At 39.4% G+C, this 9,558-nt stretch overlaps 1 long non-coding RNA gene across 1 annotated transcript; it reads right to left on the bottom strand.

Moving 5' to 3' along the window:
• Positions 1–4,943: 4,943 nt before the first annotated feature.
• LOC137851815 (uncharacterized) lies at positions 4,944–9,266 on the bottom strand. The gene is made up of 4 exons (XR_011093495.1): positions 9,157–9,266; positions 7,685–7,831; positions 7,207–7,325; positions 4,944–5,017 (listed from the first exon to the last, which is right to left on the bottom strand). It is a non-coding gene; the product is annotated as an uncharacterized lncRNA (long non-coding RNA).
• Positions 9,267–9,558: the final 292 nt, after the last annotated feature.

Genomic DNA, 9,558 nt, shown 5'->3' with positions numbered 1-9,558 from the left:
CCATGAAAAATGAAACAGCTATTTCCCCTTTAGTTTTTAGGCACTGTTAAATAGCAGTATAATGTATTTTTTATGTATTTCTCCAGAGCTCCACACTTTGTCAGCAGGAAAGGAAAATATTTATGTTAACCAGTCCTAAAGGCATTCATATTAATTTATCAAAAAAGGTCTTGATTAATATTCTTGAGCAAAATACTTTTCCCTTTCCAAGATAAATAACATTTGGCGTCTTCTCTCATTAAAAAAAAAGTAAGCAGTGCAATGTAGGTGTCCTGAAATGTAAACACTTATTCAGAAAGAAGTGTGCCTTATTTGTTGCCATAGAATCAAAAGACAAACTAATTCCCTAGGCAATGAATCAGCTCTCAGTGAGATGCTGAGTAGATGACTCAACTATCAGACTATCAACAACCTCCTCTATAGTGGGGTAGTGTATCAGTCCCTAGAGAGGCTGATGCAAAACCCTCTGCTTTCAGATTGCAACAGATAACAGTCTGTTTCTATTTCTAAGGTATGAAATCTGGCTCTTTGGTTCACTCTCTTCCATGTGGTAGTCCCTAGTTCAAATAGCAAAACATTGCCCAAAAGGACAACCATTGTATAAAATAGAAATAATTCTGGAAATACTGCTTCAGGAAGAGTTGAGTTAATGTTTTATTCACTCTAGTGAGTGAACACTCTTGGGATCAATCGAAAATGTGCAACATCCTCAACGTTTCAGAAAGAGAAGCAATCACACAGACTGACAAATATCCTCCTCTATTGGAGACTCTCCACTGACAGTCTATGGAGGCAGGCAACTCTACTTATCCTCATCTCAGGTAAAACCTTCTGCCTTCTGTCAAGAGTCTGTTTCTGATCTTTGAAAGCAAGCATCCTAGGTCACCAACAGTAGGCAAAATAAGTCTAAGCCTCCTCTTTTTTTTTTTTCTTTTTTTTTTTTTTCATAATCTCCAGTAATTCCAAGAATATTTTCTATTTTTCTTAAGAGAACCATAGAGATCATTCATAAGCAGAAATCTGAACTTAGCAGTGCAACATCTTTAGCAACACCAGAAGTCCTCAGGACTCTGCTGCAGGTCCAGTTGTGAACAGCAGGAGTTGAGCATCTGAGGTTCTGAATCTCAGTGACAAGATGACTTGGCCACTCCTAGCAAAACAGCCATGGCCAAAATCTGACCTGATGAAAAACTGAACCTTCTCTATTAAATACTCATTCACCCCATCTCAAGTTTCCTTCATTGCAAAAGCTTTACCAACAGCCATGAAGAAAGAGTATGTAACACAAAAGTTCAGTATGTGTTAATATATTCATCCCATTATTTTATTTTGTCTCCCTTAATGTAATGTTACAGCATAGGGGTAATTTCTTGACAGATGAATTACATAAACATTGATTTTAAAAATTTTATTTCTCTCATTAAATTGCACTTATCCAATTACCCATTAAAGAGGTTTGCAGTATGAATGCACATTTCTCACACAGCATTCCAAAGCAATCAACTGGAAAACGATACCTTGCCAAAATGGCACATTTGCCTATCTGATAATAGAGGTGGAAGACAAAAAGAAAAGGGGGGGAGAGAAGGGGGAACTAGTTAAAACCAGCTTTTATCACTGTTTCAGAACCCAGTAAGGTCTCCTCGACCCAGCTTTTTAAGAAGAAAAACAAAAAATTAAAACCAAAACCAAAACCAAAAAAAAACAAACAACAACAACAAAAAAAAACATATTTTTATCAAACACTAGTAAGTTGCAAGCCCCAAGAACTCCATTTATTGTCCAAAAATTACCAAAGGAGCTCTAAAGAACAGAACAAGCAGAGCTCATCTGGGGCTTACTCAAAGCACATCGAAAACAAACTCCCAACCCACGCTGTGCTGATGGGTGCAGACAGTCCTAAACCAGCTCCGGCTGTGCTGAACATGATCTGGGGCAAGCACACCACACAGAAGCCCAAGATTGACGAGCCTACTCCAGGCCACAGAGCAGCAAAGCTGCATTAGTGCAGCTCAGCGCCCAAGGTATTGTGCAGCAGCAAGAGTCAGAGCTCATTAGCTCAGGAACTGTGCTAAGCTCATTTATATACACACTGTCGTCAAAGCTGAACTGCTAAGCTTGTGAAATGCTGAACTCTACTTGTTGGCCAGTGGGCTGCATCTCTATGCTTTATGCCATTTCCCTGTCCCCCAGTCCCCTCTGGTCCCAGCCAAGGTCTGAGGAAGCACAAAATGACTCCCAGAGCTAAGCATCGTATAGATAGTTACACCTCAAAAGAATTTGACTCTATATTCCTATACCTGTAGCAGTCCTGATTAAAAGCTTTCTACTCATGCAAAGACATATGACTACATATGACTACAACACTACCTGCTACTGATATATGTTCTCAAAAAATTAAATATTTTAAATACAAATTGTTTGTATTGAGTGCATTGTGTTGGCTGAGTGTGCAGAGATATATTTGGGTACTATTGCATGGATCTTCTGTGATGAGCACCTTTTATGGATTTTTCACTTTCTCTTGTGTGTCTGCTTTATTTAGGCACAAAAGCACAGGTCGCTCTTCAGCACCTTGTTACACCGACAGGCAGCTAGGAAGCATTATTGTTTACAACAGCCTTCTGAGCACTGCCTAGAGACTGCTTTTACAGGTCTGAGCAGTCCCAAATCCCCATGTTGCTGCAATAACACTCTTCCTGCAGCTACCCTTTGGTCATATAGGTGCTACGGTCACACAACACTTCAGAAGGTCTATCCTAACCCAGTCTTGTGGGGATTACATGTTCTCTGCAACACTACTGTGTCATGTCCTACACAGCAATCTGCTCTGTGTACTGTTAACAAAAGGCATAAGGGGAAAAAACATAAGACATAAGGGGAAGAAACATAAGATACATCAGAAACTCAGAGAAGGCCAGTGATGAAATGATTATGTCAAAGATTGTATTGCTGTAATCCTTGTGCAGGACAGATTCCACAACTTTTCCCAGAAATTCATTCATCTATCCCTGTAGCACAAAGGCAATTAAAAATCCAAAGATACTTAGGTGAGTTAATGATGCAATATATAAACATAGTTAATACAAGCATTGGAACAATAAAGATGAGGTGCAGTCTGCTAAGGCATCTCTCCTAAAAGAAAAATTACTGGAGTCCCCACAGAGAATCATGCTACTGGACTGAGAAATGAAATCATCTCTCTGCTCCTCCTTAGTCACAGGCACTGAGAATCTTTGGGAACAGGGATCCAGCTGTTAAGAATGCCTCTGGTGACTTCATCTAGGTTGGGGGTCAACCACTGCTGTTGGATGCAGAGTCATCTGAAGTGTCTTGAGTGGGCCAGCCTCAGTCTAAAAGCAATGTAGTCTCTCCAGCACTTTTAAAGCCTACCAGCTTGAGTCAGCTGAAGGATCTTTGCACTACATGGCCAATTAAGTTTCCTCCTTTTCCCAATCATATCTTGCATTACAGTTTTCTAAGTTATATTGTCTGTTATTCACATTTACTACATTTCTGTCTTATCCAGCCTTCAGAAAACTGAGAGCTGGAAGTACTTGGGGAAAAGAGGAGTGAGGAAAGAAGGTACAAAATCGTATTTCTATTAAATGTACAAATTTATGAGCCATACAGTCAATAAAAGGAGCAAAATCTACTGTATAACAGAAGTATGGCCATAACAGCATTCCTAATGCTATCTGCTTTACTGAGCTACAATTTAGTTACTAAAGAATTGCACCCACAGGCCCACAGAGTTATCTCAGGTTGGCTCTTTTTTCACATCTGTTTCAGTCCAGCAACATATGTATCATACAGCTCTGCTCCAGTGTGTTTTAATGCAAGTAATATCAGCGACATGAACTCCGACACTGCTTTCTGGTGTGTGGTGTTCAGGTTTGTATTGTCCCTCTGCGTAAAAAGCTACACTTTAGACTACCCTTGGTTCAATTCAGCTTGGTACTACCATTGGGTAACTATAATTCATCTTCTTGATCCTGACAATAACTGCAGTGACTGCCACTAGTTCACTCTGGCTCCATTCCCCATGTCCAGATCCGCAGGATTCCTTGAACCAAATCAGATCCTCCAGAACCATAGACCACAGCTCCTCTCTTGAAGACAAAGAAATTAGAACAAGAGGACTACTGGACTGCTGCCACTGGGTTGTTCTTGTTTCTTTTCTAGAAATTATATAAAAATTTCAGCTGTAAGGGACCTTTAGAGTTAATTCTGTCAAACATAGGTATCATTCCTAATTCAGAACTCCCTGCCTGTTAAGTCTGGATGACTCTCTAACCCCAAAACATTATAAGGATAACATTATTATTTATATCCCTTTAGTACAAAATATTAACCTAGCCAGAATGTCTACACCAGAAAAAAAAAAAAAAAAAAAAAAAAAAAAAAAAAAAAAAAACAGTACTATGTGGAACTAAAAATAAGTAAGACAATAATTTATGTAAATTGTTAGACACAGTAGGTTGTTCTCCTTCGCCTTTGGAGCCAAACAGCTAATCCTCTCTTCCAGCTCTAATGTTTCTGTCCAGAAGGATTTAACTTATTAATATTACAAGCTTATTGAAAGCATTTAGAGTCCTCTTAGTTGTTTCAGCTTAATATAACTAAATGATCAAAAGAAGTAAAGACCAAAAATAAAGGCAGTGGAATACCAAGATTTTCCAACAATACAGAATAATGGACATTAGAATACTTTAGCTGGGGGAAAAAATTACATTTCCAGAAAATTAAGAAGTTCCTAAAGAAAACAAGCTCCTGCTTTGTGGATTTAGAAGTAATGAACCACCCTTCAAACTAAAGGACACCCAATTTAACATAACAGGGATTTATTTTATAATAGCATCATTACATTTCCTACAGCATGAATATACCACATACGGACTGCGAGATTTTTTAAGGAGCTGGATGATGAGTTGGCAACTCACAAGCACTCACTGCTGAGCCAGCGTAGGGTAATAGGAGCACTCCAGGGTCCCATGTCAGGGCATAACCTGATCACCTACAAAGATTAGAAAGGAATGCTACCCATGTGTAGACCTGAGCAGCTGGCTCTGTATGTCACAGATTTTGACGCTTCTTTTTTAACCTCTTCCTTGAGCAGAAGTTTACCACCACTTCTAGATTAGGTACACAGCAGAGCCAGTTTAGTATACCAAACCCTATTCTCTTAACTTCTTACTAGTATATGCTTTTTTGAAGTGCTTGAGGGAGAAAACAGTCCTATTATACACTTAAATATGCAGCTGTATTCCAAGGTCATTTCCTTTACATTACATGTTTTGCGACTAATTTATTTCCACCATCCACCAGACACCATAAATGAGCATGTTAAACAAAATAAAAATGCTTAGCTTTGCACTCAGGCAAATGAGCTTAGCATCATAAAGTTAGTGAAATACATAAAAAATATAAGACTTTATTGATTATAATTTGCTGTGTATATATTTGTTATATAATTTAATTGGATTTTACTTACTAGATCGCATGATTTAAAGGCCACCCTTCAGTACTGTAGATATCATTGATAAACTTTTAAAAGCTACCCACAACATAAACTAGGTAATAAATCCTCCTTTGACTGAATCAGGTAATTCAGTAACAACATAGAGTAAATAGACTCCGACTTGCCATAGCTTCCATATTGCCACTGCCAAACCCCACTAAATATCCAATTTCTGGCAGTCATGGGGGTGAGCAAAAGGGCTAGTTTTGCAATCAGGCCAGGGTGCTCTGATGTTTCACTGATCTAGGAAGGACAAATAGAAAATACCTCACCCGTTACTTTATTTTCTTCTTTCAATGCTTTAAGCCCAGCTCCTCATTTAGCAGCACAGTCTACAACGGGGTAGTAGTTCTGCAAAGTCAAGCTCTACTTTCACTGAACAGGCAAATAAAAGGTGGCTGATAGACTTTAAGTGTAGGGTTTTTGGTTGTTGGTTGTGGGGTTTTGTTTTGTGTGGGGGAGGGGGTGAGGATGTTGTTTTTTGACAGTTCATCTGTATCAGCTAGGGATCAGCCAGATAGGCTAACTGACAAGTGAGGCTGATTTCCTGAAACTCTATTAGCCCACCTCGGTCTGCTTATCTAGCAGAAGAGTAACTGTGCATTGTAATAACAGAAAATCTTGTTAAAACTGTGCACTCTCACAACAGTAAAATTCTTGTTAAAACTCAACCTAGTGGGCTAGGGAAGATTGAAGAAGAAGCCTGGAGTGGTCCGGGCTAAAGGACAAAGTGAAGGTGGCATCAGAGACTTGCTTTCTAAATGCTGGGAACCATGACGTACCTGATCACTGAAGGTGAGGTTTAAGGTGATGTTGGCTATGTCTTAAGAGATCATTCCTTCACTACAGGACCCTGGTATGATGCAGAGCTAGAAGCGGGCAGACCCATCTGAAAGAAGACACTTCAGGCATGCAAAAGAGTACATGTATTTTTGGTTTGACTTGACCTCTGTGCAGTTTCTCCCCATGGGTCAGGAAAACGGTCTTTCAGGTGGAGATGATGCAAGCATAATTTCCCTCCTCTCACAAATAAAGCTTCAAAGACTTACCTGCCTTCACAGAGGCTGAGATCACAAGCTCTCCCTTACGGGATTCCCTCAACCCCTCCTGTCAGTGCATTACAGTCACACTGCTCTGTCCTTTTCTTTCATTCTTAGCAATTCAGATGCAAATGGCAGCCTACTGTGAAGAAGAGAAATAGCCCCATCTGGTCTATACTTGGGTACTACAGGTGGGGAACGTACATGAACAGATTCAAAACACGGACTCAGTTCTGTTTGTGAGGCTATCCACCACCTGTAAACTGCTCTAATCTGTGACATGAAATTATGATGAAAAACAACACTGACTTCTGGAGGAGGCAGAAAAACACCCATCTTACCTTTTTGTCGGAGCAATACCCTCTAGTCAGGTCGCTGACAGGCCTGACGGATCTATTTGGCTAACAGAACATTAACTGCCTATTCGTCGTCTTGGATTAGCTAAGCACAGTGACATCAATCTAGCTTTCTAGTCAGCCTCACCGAACATAAGCATGTCAGATGCTAATTCTTTCAATGGCCTCCACACTCCCTTTAATGTCCCAATATTTTACGTTTTCAAACAACCATTTCTCCCCTCAAGATTCCATTGGATACAGTATGTTTGCTCACATCACCCTGATCTTGGGTGCAAGTGTGTTTTACCTCTTTTCCTTGTTCTTATCACCCATCCTCCCTCTGCAGAGTTAAGTTCTTGGATTTAGGACCTCTTTGCTACTGTGTATTCTGGTATCTTCCACATGATGCCCATTTTTCAAGTAACTCTAAGTAGTATAAAAATGCAATTAAGGACAATTAAAACCACTTAGTAATAAAAATTTGGATGTTATATGGTTTTGAGCAGGTAAATTTTTATTTGGACCATATTCAACCCCCTAACAACAAAAAATAATATTCCTTAATTCAGTTCATATTGCTTTTCCTGGCCTACTCTTTCACTGTATCCTCATCTTCTTCTGCTCCATCCCAAAATCCAAACATGTTTCCAACAATAAAGTATATTGTTCCAATTGTACCAGTATGCACAGTATTTAGGGTTCACAGGCTGTTTTTCTAAATTAACATTCAAGCTGTTTTATTACCCAGTCATGAGTAAAGCAAACAGGTTTTTGAAATAAGATACCTCCTTTCCAACATTAGACTGAACACTTGACTAGTTCAGTTAATGTGTTGTGATAGGTGTTGTAGGTTCATATTACCATCTTCCTCTACATCTGTATTTAAGTCTCACCGTGCAGTGTAATTGGATCTTCATAGCATCACCTTCCACCTATTGGCAACAGATAATGGCACAATCTATAAAACAGCTTATTATAAAGAATGCAATGGCCTGATAAAATCAGAAATATAACGCATGACTCCACAAACTGAAGTACGTGGAAATTTTTTCTGCTAACAAATACTTGAGGTTGCATTAAAGAAACACAGAAGAACTTTGAGGAAACATGATAATAAGAATTGTATGTTTTCACACTAAAGGACAATGTAATGATAGTTTTCTCACATGACTCTACAGGACAGTAAACTCCAAAACAGCTAAAATAACTAGAAGGCTACAGAACTATGGCCAGAGAGTTCACAGGTGTAAACCAGGAAGGTTTCACCAGCTACAGCTGGTATGATCCAGTGCTAGATGCCACAATCTCAGAGCCATGACAGAAACTACACTTACAAATTTACATGTAGGAAAAAGAGAATCAACAGCACAGGACTCCGTCACTGCCATTACTCCACTGAACTGCTGCTCACTGGTATTTCTGTAGCAGCTAAGACCAACAGAAACTATACAAACATACAAAAAGATGGGCTCCCCTCAAAAGAGCTCACACCATAAGACACCAGAGAGGAAGGAACACATATATCCTGTCAAAGAGTATAGGGAACAGGACCATCCCCTTGATTACAGTCCTCATCATGGGTTGCTTTGTGGGCAAACGGCTTTTAAGATGGGATGTACATAGGAAATGACAGCATGGAAGAAAGTACTCCAGTGCTTATTGTAAAAGTTAACATATGGGCAAAGTCAGCATCCTAACCAACAAGAAGCAGTCTGTTTTAATCTTGAGATGGAAAGGCAGATACCAGATAAACGAAAGGCATATGCCAGCCTGTGGAGCTGGAATCCACTCATGCTTTGAATGCCAGCCTTTTTTCTTGATGGCATCATATACACGACTTGGCACCCTGTCTCCATTCCACACAAAGAAAGGAGAGGGAAGTTGAAGGTTCTTGAAAATGAGCTAGCTTTAGTAGGAATAATGTTGGTAGATTCTGCCTGAAATCTTTTTTTTTATTTATTTTTTTGAACTTGCCACTTCAAATGTCAATCTTCCTGGATTTAGTCTTAATCCTGACCAGACTGACTAATATGATGAAAAGAGGAGCAGTGTTGAAGTTCACAGCCACAAGAATTACTAATAGAGAATGACAAACCTTCAACACAACTGATTTTATGTATCTGCAAAGCAGAAAACTTTTCATCACGGATGTTGGTGTACTTTCCCTGCAAAGTAAAGTTTCTCCTCATAATCTACAGGAAACACAATCATGACCACCACACCTACAAGATACCCAGCTTGCAAGGTGAATTATTACCACGTGCTCCCCAGAGGAAGGTGTTTGCTGATATCTGCCAGGTGAAACTGACAACCAGCAGCTTGATGCCCCACGAAAGCCTTCTGCAAATAGCCTTTTAACAAATATACACCACCTGGTTTCCTGCTTCCATGCCATTCAAACCAAATATCTCTGGCTCCCATACCCCACCTTGGTTGTATTTTGGACTTAGCTTTTGTTCCCTCCCAGTTGACGTTGATATATTTTATCACAGCAAATATTAATTACATGCATTTTGTCAAAGACATTGCTTCCTGTTGTTTGAAGATTTTGACAGGGACTATGTCCTCTCTGGAAATATTATTATACTGCATAACATTTTTATGGGATTATTATTTTTTTCACATTTGCTTTTGCTGTGTCTTATCAAGCAAAAGCAAC

This window comes from Anas acuta, chromosome 2 (genome assembly GCF_963932015.1).
Source record: "Anas acuta chromosome 2, bAnaAcu1.1, whole genome shotgun sequence".
NCBI classification, from domain to species: Eukaryota; Metazoa; Chordata; class Aves; order Anseriformes; family Anatidae; genus Anas; species Anas acuta.
The sequence above is the reverse complement of the archived record's forward strand: the minus strand, read 5'-3'. Positions and strand labels throughout refer to the sequence as shown.